At 38.6% G+C, this 13,542-nt stretch overlaps 1 protein-coding gene across 5 annotated transcripts in view; it reads left to right on the top strand.

Annotated features, from left to right (window-relative positions):
- Nucleotides 1-13,542, top strand: part of NFIA (nuclear factor I A) — a 690,308-nt gene that overhangs the window by 258,051 nt on the left and 418,715 nt on the right. The window lies entirely within an intron of this gene.

The raw sequence follows: 13,542 nt of genomic DNA, 5'->3' as shown, positions 1-13,542 counted from the left end.
TGACTCCTTGCTATACTCGATTGTGTAGCCTCTTAGTGGCTTCATTAAGAATATAAGGCCTTCCTCCAATGAACTTTGTGATGGTTGGTTGTGAGTCCCCGAACCAAGCATCTCAGAATAATGGGAAAACCTTCAGGAGCGGCTCGATTTAAGTTTTTCTGCCTTAGCTCTCTGCCTAGAGAATGGCCATCTGGATTTAGAAAAAAAAAATCGGATTTGAACTTGGCCCTTTGCCGTTCAATAAAACAAAGCCAGGAGGAATGGGGAGAAAAGGGTGCCATCTCATGGGCTTTGGCTCCCGGGAGGGCCCTTTGGAGAAAGAGGATATTGATGCTGTAAGTGCCTGGGCTCAAGAGTGTATTGTTCTTGACTTTTGCTTCCTAGACTCAGGAAAAAGATGAAGAATATGCAAAAATGGATAAATGTATTCCTTTGTACAGTCACCACCTACATTTATTTTTAAGCTACTGAGACCCTCAATTTCTCGGAAAGGTCAGAGATTTCACCCAGAAAGCTTTGTGAATTGAGAGCACTTCGGCTTGGGAAAGACTAATTTTATATCTAACCGAGAATCGAGGCATGGGCTCCTGGAACGGGTGGATGTAATGTAGTGAGAATGAAGCCATGTTTGTTTGTAGGTTCCTAGTTCAATGGAAATTAGAGCAGCATTGGTTTTACATTTGAACCAAGGAATCAATGAAACAATCTGGAGTGGGTTTCAAGGTCGGTCGACTTTATACTGAGTTCTCTTTTATAACAGAATAAGAGTCGGGGCACAGTGGAGATCTAGATCTTATAAGATCCTCAGAGGTCATCTAAGCCAATCTCCTTATCTTATAGGCAGCTAGAACTTGGAACCAGGGAGACCTGAGTTCAAATTTAACCTTAGACACAATGATTGTGTGACCCTAGGTAAGTCTCTTAACTTCTACCTACTTCAATTTCCTCAGCTGCAAGATGTGAATTAGAACAGTTGTTGTGAGAATAAAATTAGTTACTATTTGTCAAGAACTTTGAAGCTCTCCATCAATACCAATCTTTGTTGTTATTAATAGTGAAAGTGAGACTAAAAGGGGAGAAATTATCTATGACAGTGCAGACAGCAGGCAGGCCCCTTGACTCAAAATTCATCATTGGTTCCACTGTGCTCTTTGATTTTATGACTTGGTAATATTCTTCTTTGTCACACAGATGTGGAATTCTCTGTCATAAGACCATTTCTGTACACATCATTTTAAGTGTTCTTCTTGTTCTGATATTATTTTCAGCTTGCTATCCAGATGACTTTGGATAAGTAAATTTTTTCTTTGGATCTCAGTTTCTTTACTACTAAGATGAAAAGAACCGGGTCAAAATAAAATATCCACTAAGTAAGTTCATTAATCGTTTAATTAAATTAATCACCTGGCAGATTTTCAGTTGTGACCAATGTAAGACTCTACAGGGACCTTTAAGGTTGCCATGTTCCTCTCTAGGACAGGAACAGTAAAATTCGGTCCTCAGACAAAGGAGGATAGGTTGAAATGACTGTGGTATGGTTGTTTCAATTCTGTGATTCAGGTTTTCTGAGATCTGTCTTAGAACAGACCTGTGGGACAATTCAAATTGAATTGGCGTAGGTTGGTCTCTCTCTTTTAAATTCTTTTGAGAGTCTTTGTTTATTAAATTTATATTTTTGATGATGAATGGTTTTTGTAGTGTCATAGATTGTTCAGAGAAAAAAAATAACTTTAATGTTTTCCCCTTCTGGAGCCACTCACACAAATGTACATTAACTAAAATTTATTTTGTTCCCCAGGAAAAATGCACAGGTTGTTGGGGATCTGGACTGTCAATCCCTTTGGGTCTCAGTTTTTTTTTCTGTAAAATGAAGGCATTTGACTAGATGAGTTTTGAGGATCTTTCCTGCTCTGTATAAATGATTCCTCCTTTGTGGGTCTTTTTAATCTTCCTTTGCCCTAACATTCTCTGTTCTAAGGTCCCTCCCAGCTCTGACATTCCCTGTTCTAGGACCCATCCCAACTCTGACATTCCCTGTTCTAGGACCCTTCCCAACTCTGACATTCCCTGTTCTAGAACCCCTCCCAGATCTGATAATTCATAATTTAGGGGATCCCTCTCAGCTCAGACATTCCTTGTTCTGAGGCCCCTCCCAGCTCTGGCCCCTTAACTTCTCTTCTACTTTTTTACCTTACCGCAATAGAGCTAATCAATAATTTCCTTAGCTTGCTTTCATTTCAGTGACATGATGATGATCATGATAATGATGATTAGCATAAAATTTCATTGTTAATAATAATTAGTGATGGTGTAACAGGGCTCTTAGGTCTACATAGGACATTACATAAATTATCTGATACCATTCTTATAACCACCCGCTGAGCCTGGTGATGCAAGACTTTATGATTTCCCAGTTTACAGAAGACAAAACTGTTGCTTGGGGAAGGGAAAAGGTCATAGGGCAGAGCAGAGGTTCCAGTTTAGACTTCTTGATTTCCCAGCCAACCCACTTCATATTTAACTTAGACACACTGTACCCTCTCCCACCTACTCCCTCCCCTTTGCTATTTTTTCCTACAAAGGGTATTAGTATACTTTTAAATTTCTGGAACATTAGGAAGTTGCAATAGCATTAGTGATTAAGAATGAATAAGACCTAGGTCTGACTCCTGGGTTTTAATCTTTGCTTTTTTTCCCCTTAAACTTTATATTTAAAAAAGGATCTAAGTTTCTAAGGAACTTTCACCATACATCAAGTGAGATATTGTGCAAATATCTGTGTGCATGCAAACACACATACATATCTATTCATATATGTAGATATACATGTAACATACTATATTATTATATATGTGTGAGATATAAAGGTAGATATGTATGTGTATATAAGTTTATATGACACTTTGCAAATATTAAAGCATTATATAATGGTAAGTTATTATTATAATTCTTATTACTGTTATTATTATATCATCTCATTTGATCATCCAAAGAAAGTTCCGTGAGGTAGACTGGGTACAGTCAGCATCATTATTATCCATATTAAATCCTGATTTTGTAGGTGAGGAAATTAAGGTTTGGAGAGCTTAAAATAATTTGCCCCAGGTCAGGAATAATTTTGTTTCTGGCTCTGTGAACCTAGCATCAAGCAGAGTACTGAGTCCAAAGTAGGTGCTTAACCAGATGAAGGTCGAGGGGAATGCCTTTTGAAGTAGGGGAGGCCAGTCTGGAATCCAGACCTTCGCTTCCTAGACTTGCGGTCTTTCCGGCTTCGCGCCTCTACCTCCCTCTTAGCTGAACTCATAAGTTTGTGGTGAGGACAGAAGGGGCTTTATCAGCGACTACAGGCTAGCCTTGGTATAAAGAAGACTTTAAGGGCAGAATTGTGAGAAGTAGTTAATTCATTCCCCCTTCAAACTTAATACTGTGTAGGAGGTTGTAGACTAGAGAGTTTTAAGGTCTGGCCTCTGGAGTGAGTATGCCACGAACTCTGGAGCTGGCAGCTGGAACAGAGATTTGGGGGGAGTGGTAAGAGACTCTGAGACTGGTTTGTGACAGGGACTTGGTGGAGGGTTTTGGTAGTGTTCTAATGATTTCCCAACGACCCACAATGGCGGCCTCTACCGTTGAAACTCCAGATGCTAACCAACTGGGAAACTTAACAGATAATAGGCTGCTTGGAAGTTTACCATTTCATAGCCCACTCCTCAGCTCCCTCCCTCCCCCATCACTCATTGATGAATTCCCCAAAACTTAAAGAGTTTAAAAGTGTTTGACTTAAATAAGAAAATCTCAAAAACCCAGGCTCCTTTCAACCAATCCCAGAAGTTTTTAGCTTTTTCAAGAAACTCTTTCCTGCTTCCTGGCATCTATATGTTAGGTGCCGATGATGTAACTACAAAGAATGAAAACTCTTGATCTTTGAGGAGTCTATAGGATGAAGACCACAGATTCAAAATTGCAACATGAATATAAATTTAATAAATACACACACATATGGAGTCCTAAAAGACTTAGCTGAATAGTCTTAAATAAAGCTGAGATTTTGGGGACATGAGGTAATAGGTTACAGTAGGACAATCTGATTGAGCTAATTATTTTACAGCTTGCTTTTTTAAATTAAGTATCAATTTTATGAGTTGTTTACCTGGGACATTTTCTTTTTCCTTAATGTTTAAGAGACACCAGAAAACACAGGGTCCCAGTTTTTAAATTTTTTTTTACTTCTCTGGGAACTTTTTCTCCAAAGAAGCATCAATACAAATACAACCTAAAAAATATTAAACACCATCTTGCTCAGTTTTCAGAAATAAAGAGTGAGTGGTTCATTAGGAAAAAAAAATAACAATGTAAAATCAATCCATTAGTCAAGGAAAAAATTTGAAAAAGGAAAGGAGGTAGGGAAGATGGGGATTGAGCCACAGTCAGATCTTGTGTTAGTAGGTATATTCTTTTGGGAAAAAAATATCTAAATAAGGCTCAGTCCATGTGCTAAGGGATCTCAAATCTTAGTTTTGCTGTTTCTTGTGGGGTGTGGGGTCCATGAAAAATTTTCCTCCCGACAGTGATTTGGGGTCCACTGACACAAAATGGTCTGTGTTTCATTCTATAAAAATCAAAGTCCCAAATTGAAATGCTATTTTTACAAAACCTTTTCAAATGTGCGATTTAGATAGAATTATGTGTGTGTGGTGTGTGTGTGTGTGTGTGTGTGTGTGTGTGTGTGTGTGTTCAACTGGACAGCTGCGATGGTCTTTTGGGAAAGTGTGTACAGATGGTGATAGGAGTAGCACCAAAACTGCATGGCTGATAAATGGAATTAAAAAAATAATAAAAGAAGAAAATGAGTGGTGCTCAACTCGATTTCCCACATAGTACTTTTCCGTCTTTGTTAGAGCTCCTCATTTAATCAGAAAGTAGAATCTGCCCTGTAATTTGTAAGAGCTGGGCAGACGATTGGGCCTGTCGTTGTTTCCAAAGACAGAGAGCATGTCTGGTGCATTTCGAATGGTATGGGATTGTCATAGAGACTTACTCTGAGCTCTCTGAATAAAATGGCTCAGGATTAGTCACAGTAACATGTGGAACGTCAGGAAACTCAAGACAGATTTCTTTGTTTTACAGTCAGTGAGAAGAGTGAAGTGAACTTGATACTGTTCATGGGATGTTAGCAGTTGAGATCCTCCAGGGAAAGGGAAACCATGTTGTCTGCAGATTAAATAAACCATCTGTATACAAATACCCTCAGCTACCTGATGGTTTTATTTTGTAATCTAGGGTCTTTGCATAGTTTTAGGGTGACATGTCCATGCATCTCAAGAAAAAGAATTGGGAACTAATTCATTTCTAGAGACAGGGCATGAGGTCATAATGGAAAGAGAATTAGGTTTAAAGTTTGGTGGGTTCAAATCCTTCATCTCAAGACTTACTTGCTGCATGACCTTCTGTTCTCTGGGCTTCAACTCTTTTGGCTGTAAAATGGGGATAATAACATCTATTTATGAGATTGTGGTGAGGATCAAATGAAATACTTTTCAAATCTCAAAATACCATATAAATGCAAAGCATTATTATTTTTAAAAATAATATAAGAATGATGTTGAATTAAATATCATATTTAACTGTGTGATGTTGAATTAGATAGCATCCTACTTAACCATGTGTATGCTCTGGATTAAGAGTTCTTTTTTTTTAGTTGTTTTTTTTTTTTTTGCAAGGCAAATGGGGTTAAGTGGCTTGCCCAAGGCCACACAGCTAGGTCATGGATTAAGAGTTCTTAACTGTTTTGTGTGTCCTAGACCCTTTAGGTGATTAATCTAATGAAGCCTATGAATCACTTCTCAGAATCTTATTTTTGAATGAAAAAAAAAATTACCAAACAAACCAGTTATACTAAAATATAGTTAAACCAAGTTTCTAGCCCCTAAATTTAGATCCCTTGTTCTAGAGTTAGAGGTACTGGTCAGAGGTCACCCTTTGGGATCCTGGAAAATAATTTAATCTCCATGCCTCAGTTTCCCAGTCTGTAAAATGAGAGGGTTGGATTGATGGTGTATGCATCTCTTCCAGCTTTAGAGTAGACCTTTCAAAAATTGTGACTGTCTCCTGCCTCTTTTTGGAATTCCAGTATTTAGAATAGAACCTTACACATATTAGATGCTTAATAAATGTTCATCAAATGAATGAATGAATGAATGAATGAATGAACCTGATTTTCAAACTCTAATAGATTGTAAGTTATCTGAGGGTAGGGACTTGTTTATTTTAGTTTATAACCTTCAAGTTTCTTATTGTGCCTCACAACAGTAGTTGCTTAAGATTGGGAAATTAAATAGGATCATTAGGAAAGCATTTTTTCTTGATTTTTGATATATCAGAGTGAAATCTGACCAGTTCTGTTTTAATTCTCTCCCCATTACAAAATGGAAAAAACCCAAGTTCCTTTCCTAATGAGCAATAGCTAGGCTCACTGGATGACCACACCGTCCTATTTTTACTCTATGTAGTTTGTCAATGATGATGCCATTTATTTCATCTCCTTTTTTTCCCATGGATTTCAAAGCAGGTGACTCCAGGAGGAGGAGTCTTCTTCTCCTCTGGCTCTTTGCTGGACAGACACCTGGGGATAGGTGGCTTGTGGTCAGAATTGCTTGGTGCTTCAAAGGCCATCAGAACAATACTCTTAACCTCAGTCTAGTGCCTCTGGGAACTCTGCTGGCTGTGCCAGAGTCAGAGAAAAAGATTATAGGTCTCTTGGAATTCTGAATTGTCTGTTAGTTATGCTAGCCAGGGTCCTTTTTCTCTCCTTATTGATTGGCATGGATCAATGTTATTTTAGCAGTAAAGATTGCAGAAGAAACTCAAAAGAATCTTGAGGTTTATGCAGCTGTTTTAAAAAATTAGAGACTGACAACTCTAGGTTCCAAAGACCAAGCTACCTTTTTTCTTTGAATGTCTTTTGGAAAACACAACTGTTTTGAAACAGGAGAAATAGTGCACCAAGATAGGAGCCTGTGAACATTCAGCTCCTCAAAGCTGAGGGAGCCACACAGAACAAAAACATCAACTGGCTCTACTCATTTTCAGGGAGAGGATGCTGGGAAAGGAAGGAGGGTACCCACATGGAATGCTTATTTCAGGAAAAGTTGTGTGTTTTATTCAGAGCTGAATTTGAGCTCTTTCGAACTTCCCCATCACCAAAGGGGAGAGGGATTTCCTTTTTACTTTCTCTGTCTCTCTCTTTCATTCTCTCTAGCTCTACATCCCTGTCTCTGATTCTATCTCTCTGTCTCTTTCTCTCTCTCTTTCTGTCTTCTTCTGTCCCTGTCTCTGTCTCTGTGTCTCTGTCTTTTTTTTCCAGTCTTCTTCTCTTCTCTTCTCTTCTCTTCTCTTCTCTTCTCTTCTCTTCTCTTCTCTTCTCTTCTCTTCTCTTCTCTTCTCTTCTCTTCTCTTCTCTTCTCTTTTCTCTCTCTCTCTTTTTTTCAGTATCCCTTTGTCTTTTTTTCAATCTTCCTTTCTCTCTCTCTCTCTCTCTCTCTCTCTCTCTCTCTCTCTCTCTCTCTCTGTCTATTTGTCTCTTTTTCAATCTCCCTCTGTCTGTCTCTGTCTTTTTTCAGTCTCCTTCTGTCTGTCTGTCTTTTTTTTTTCAGTTGTCCTCTGTCTCTCTCTGTCTCTTTCTCCCTCTCTTCTTTCCCTCTCAAATCAATAGGTTTCCTTGAAATTAAACCAAGACTGTTATTGATACATGCAGGTATGTGTAAGCCTTGCTGGGTTTCCTAAAGAGACATCATCCATTCTAAGTATGTGGTGACCATTCAGACTATCCATGAATTGTTCTGTCCCAAGTCCTCCGGATTTGACCTTTCCCTGATATCTTCGCCTCTGTGAGAATGATGTAGGCGAGGGGTAATATGTAGTTGTTGGCCCATTGGTATGTCAAGAACGGGAGATTTTATTTTATGTTTCAGAATCTGTTGGAGCCAAGTAGAATTTGATTATCTAGAGCAGAAGTTCTTTGTTTACTCCCTGTGCCCCTCTGGAAGACTGATGAGGTCTACGGTCTCCTTTTCTGAACCATATTTTTGAATAATTGAAGGGAATGCTAAGTTTCAGCTTGAGGTTGATGAAAATCAAGATGTATCATCTTTTTGTTTTCCCCTATCCCCTGAAATGCATTCATGGAACTCTAGTGACTCTATGGATTCCAGGTTAAAACCCTGAAACTAGCAGGAGAGAAATAGGAATGAGTTTTATTAGAAGTTGCATTTTACATATAGCTAAACATTTATGCATATCGGGTAAGCAAAATGCTTTTCATTCATTATGAGAACCTTGAAAGAACCTATGAAATGCTTAATGTTGTTTTCTAGAGGAGTAGATAGAAGATCTCAAAGTTTGAATGACTTGTCCGGGGTCGCCCAGCTAGAAATTTCCTAGCATTCTAGTTTACAAGCTGGAAGAGATTGAGAGGTCATCTTGCTCAACCCCCTCATTTAACATGAAGACACTGAACCCCAGAACTATCACACAGCTAGTGAGTCTTTAAAGGGGATTCAAACCATTCTCTCACTGAGTCCAAATCAGAATCCAACCCCCACATTTCATGTTGACCTTCCTCTTCTACCGTTTTGTATTGCGCCGGATTCTATCTCTGTTGGGAACATTCTGTGGGGGGCATCTTTCTTGTCTCGGGTGTATATGAGTATGTCTCTGACCCTGCATTTTATAGTCTGGCCTGACTGCTTATCATAAGGCCATGGTATTGGAAATGTCAAAAGCCAGGATGTGAAAGTATTTGGTCCACTTCTGGAGAGGGGCTTGCAAACTCCCCTCCAAAACTTCACTCAGAGGCCCCTTTCATCAGCTCCCAAATACTCCAGCCTATGTCATTCTCCTTTCTTTAATTGGAGACCTCTTGGTTGTAGGTAACATAAGCCTCTCCAAGGGAAACAGGACCCAAGGAAAGATAAGACTTCCTTCCCCCAACACATACAGCATTCATGTTTTTATTTCTCTAAGGCACGTTCATTATCAAAACCAGTCCACTGCAGACTTCTACACCAAGTATTTCTATCTGGACTCTTTTTACATATCTTAAAACCCTGACTGGCTTCAGTGAGAATAATGGAAGGATTTTTTTTTTGGCCAGCATTTCTCTTTCCTTTGCATAAAAACATTAAAAATATTGAGAAACAAGAAATGATAATGTCAAATCGTATGGAAATTAATTTGTTTTAAAGGGACCTGGAAAATCCTACTTTGTGCTTTCAGAGAATACTAAAATGGGGCCAAATCCTGTCCAGATTCTGTGGTAAGCCTTCAATGAAAACATTTCCAATTGGGGGATGAAAAATGGAATGGAATGTGTTTCTTGACTTTGTCTCTAGTAAAATCCCCAAAGCTGCAAGGGACTGGCTTGTCAGGTTATATGTTCACCAAGTGGTAGGATGCATTGGGTTTTAATAATGGGGCCATCCTCTTAAATATGGCCTCCTTGACAAGTCAAGGAATAAAACCTCTTTTTGGAGCCAAAGCAGCATGAAGTCTTTTCTTCTCCTGAGTGTTAATATCTAAATTATGTAATTGTAGAATCTGAGAATTAGAAGAGACCCGAGTAGGCAGGAATCCATAGTAAGGGATCATGCAACCCCACTAGAGAGATTATAATATGGAATCAGTGGACTGTTGATTTAAAACTGGAAGGGATGTTGCAGATTATTGAATCTATCGCTCATTTTATAAGAAGAGGAAACTGAGACAGATTCAGAAGTCCTTACCTCTCATGGCTGCCCATTTAGTTGCAGAAGAGTTTGAGTGGGTAACAATCCTCTTCCCACATGGGTGACTGTGGATACACGCAAACAAGCGCATGTGGCTATGTCCATATACTCGTATTGTAAATCATGGTTCTCCCTGACTTGACCATACTTGAGTACTTACTGAATGAATAAACATTGGCCTTATCATTCATCCTAAGCCTCTGCTAATTCTGAACTTGATATGACTGACAACATGTATATAGGGCTTTTTATATTCAACTTGGTTTCTTCTCCTTTTCTCTTTACACATTTTAATGTGAGGTTTCTTAGAGTCACTTTCGCTGACTTTTTTAGTGGATAGAGTGAAAGATATAGAGGTAAAGTGACTTGTCCAAAGTCAAAACACTCACTATATCTCAGAAATGTGTTTTGAATCCAGTTCTTTCCTTCTTTCAAAACCAGCTCTCCATCCACTGCACCATGCTGAGTTTGATATCTGCTTATAGATGAGTTGATTTTTCAACTTTATCCCCAGCAATTTAAATAGAATCTTGTAGTAATAGGTTCATAATAAATATGTATTGAATGAGTGAATTTAATAAATAATTCTTTTCCCATGGTTTTTAGTATATTCATTTTCTCTTCATTTTGACATTTTCTGCTCATGGCCTTTTATTCATTGATCATACAGAAAGAAATCTTATTTGTATCAACTCTTTATAATACTTATCAGAATTTAAGTATATGCTAGAATCTGTTAGAGTAGATGGTATTTGAAAGATTCCCTGAAGTTGAAATGAGAAAACTTAATTTCCAGGGTTTGTTGTCCTAGTCTTTGTCCTTGGACAAATAAATCACTAAACTCTGGGCCTCAGTCTCTTCATTTGAAAAAATGGGGATACTATTTCCTGCACTACCAATCTCATAGGCTTATTATAGTGATTAAAAGCTGCAATTTATATCCCAGATGATGTACATGGAATATTATTAAAATTAACTATTATCTTCCAAACATGGAAAATGATATTTTTTTTTGTCAACAAAAGTTAAGTGATATTTCAGATTATTTCCATTTTTAAGGCAGGAGAAAGCAATTTGGATAGATCCCCAGACTTGGAATCAGAAAACTTCATCTTCATCTTCAAATTCAACCTCAGACACTTTCTAGCTTATGACCCTGTGCAAGTCACTTCACCCTATTTGCCTCAGTTTCCTCATCTGTAAAATGAACTGGAGAAGGAAATGACCAATCACTTTAATGACTTGGCCAAGAAAACCCCCAATGGGGTTGTGAATAATCAGACACCACCAAAATGACTGAATAGCAACAAGGGCACGAGAAAGGGAATTACTAAGAAATGGAATGACCTTAGCCAGAAGGAGAGAATTAGACCCATCAGTTATCGTGAAGTTCTAACCGGTCTTATGATTAAACAGTGACTGGCCAAGTTGAAGACAGACCCCATTTTCTCAGTTGTCTTAGGCTGATCTTTTTTGTCCATCCAGATCATACTCCATAGTCTTAACATTCACTTTCACCCTTGACCTGTCCACTCCCTCTATCTCCCAACCAAGAATATAAGCTTAGTTTAATATTAGCCCAAACCAAACAGAGTTGGGCAGAGAAATATGATGAGGACAAATTGTGTAATAACACCCAAAGCAGAAGGTCTGAATTTTCTGCTCAATACTACCTCCCATGCCTCAGCTCTCTGTCTTTTAGTGTGGATAATGGAGAGGGGACTTCATAGGCAGCCCAACATTTTTCAGTGATATTCATTCACCGAAAGCATCCCATCTCTTATCATAGGAGTTAACAAAGAATCCCTGTGCTTACTGATGATGCAATCTCACTTTACAAGTGGATAAAATAAAAAAAATCAAAGGGGAACTATTGTTTTTTTGTTAAAATATATATTCAGGATTTGGGGAAATCATTTCAATTAGATGTGATTGTTTTATCTTGATTTTTTTTTGGCTTTATTTCAGTGTTGGAATGAATTAATACTTGGCAGCATTATTAGAAAGGTAGTTAGTTCAGTAAGCATTTATACATACTACACTATCTATCCTGGGGATACAAAGACTGAAATGAACCAGTCCCTACCCTCAAGGAGCTTACTATCTGTGCAAAATGTGCACAGATAAGTCAACAAAACACATTTACCAAATAAATACCAAATAATTTTACATCACATTTTAATCATAGGATGACCACTTAAGCTAATGAGATATGTTAGAAATGGAAGGAAACTCGGGGATGTCAAACTCAAATAAAAATAGGCCCAGTTGGGTCCCATATTGACTTAAAAAACACATATTAGTATTTTCTCTGTTCTAATGTATTTTTTTTTTACTTATTTGGTTGTCATTTCTCAATTACATTTTAATCTGGTTCCATCTGTTCACAGGAGAATCATTTTACAGATGGCAAAACTGAGGTTTAACATGGCCAGGACTTGAAGGAAGGCCCAATTGCATCTTGTTCTAATACTTTTCTGTTTTGTTCATATTATTTTGTAGACTAGGAAATTAAGACCCTGAGAGAGAAAATCCACTCCATGTTTCATGGCTGCAAAAGTGTTGGAGCTAGATCTCATATGATGACCTTCTGACTTTAGTTTTACTTCTCCAGCATTCCCCCACCAAATTTTCTTATCTGTTTCTTTCCTGTAATTCAGCAGTATTTGAAAATTCAATCATGTTAGGGCCTGTGGGGAAGGCAGCATGATACAGTGGAGAGAATGCAGGATTTGTAACTGGAAAACCTAATTTTGAATCCCAGGTCCTTCCCCATTCAGAATGGCTGAGCCAATGAAATAAGGTGCTATTATTTCCAAGGACCCTTCCAAGGTCGAAGTCAGTGACTTTGGAATACTGAATGCTATCCCTTTAATACTAATCAATACCCTAAACCTCAGTCCTAAAGATTCAATAGGGCTCCATTTTCCAATAGCGGCTCCTTCATACTCTCCCTTTGTGTTGTTTTCATGCAAAGGGAGCTAGTTGGGCTCCATTCTCCAATGGGGGCTCCTTCAGATGCTCCAACTATTAGCTGTTTTCATGCAAAGGGAGCCATAATATGTGGTGGACATTTCAAATTCCCAACTCTTTTGGATGACCTCATGGAGTTTGGCCCTTCCTCCACTTTGGTGGGAACCACAGTTCCTTCCAGTATCCTTTTTGGCCATTTAGCAGGATCCAGACTGACTGGGCAGGCCGATGCATCTGTTTCTCCTTTCTCACGCCATCTTTGTGAAGCCTTCAATAGATTACCCCTAATCTTGTCAGCAAACTGCAGGAAGACAACTATTAAAAGTGGAACAGCTATTAAGCAGTCAGGGCTTTATTATGCTTTCTCTGTTTTGTTTAAGTCTCTTCTTAATTGGTTGATTAATGTAAGCTAAGTCCTCTCCCCTTCCAGTCTCTACAGATGGCAAGTGGTCGGGCCCAACTGTCAGTGGTGGAGGGGAAAAATAAAAAAAGGAGGAGGTGGGGTCAGAGTTCAAAGTCAGAGATCAGGAGATACCACAATAATCCATCATGAGAACTTGTCTTTGGGTGCCTGGCCAGGCGAAAGCGAGGCCCACAAAGTCTACTCCCTCACCATAGGGTTGGAGCAATTTTTGTTTTCCCCACTGGATTTAGGGAAGATGATTTAATTCTGTAGGAACGTCTCTTATGGATTTCTGGTCCATGAGGACCACAGTGATGGCTTTTACCAATGGATGCTTCCCTTTGGCTTTCCCCAGCATCTCCCCCCCCATCTAAGTCTTGAGTTTGG

This window comes from Macrotis lagotis, chromosome 2 (assembly GCF_037893015.1).
Source record: "Macrotis lagotis isolate mMagLag1 chromosome 2, bilby.v1.9.chrom.fasta, whole genome shotgun sequence".
Lineage (NCBI taxonomy): Eukaryota > Metazoa > Chordata > Mammalia > Peramelemorphia > Peramelidae > Macrotis > Macrotis lagotis.
The sequence above is the reverse complement of the archived record's forward strand: the minus strand, read 5'-3'. Positions and strand labels throughout refer to the sequence as shown.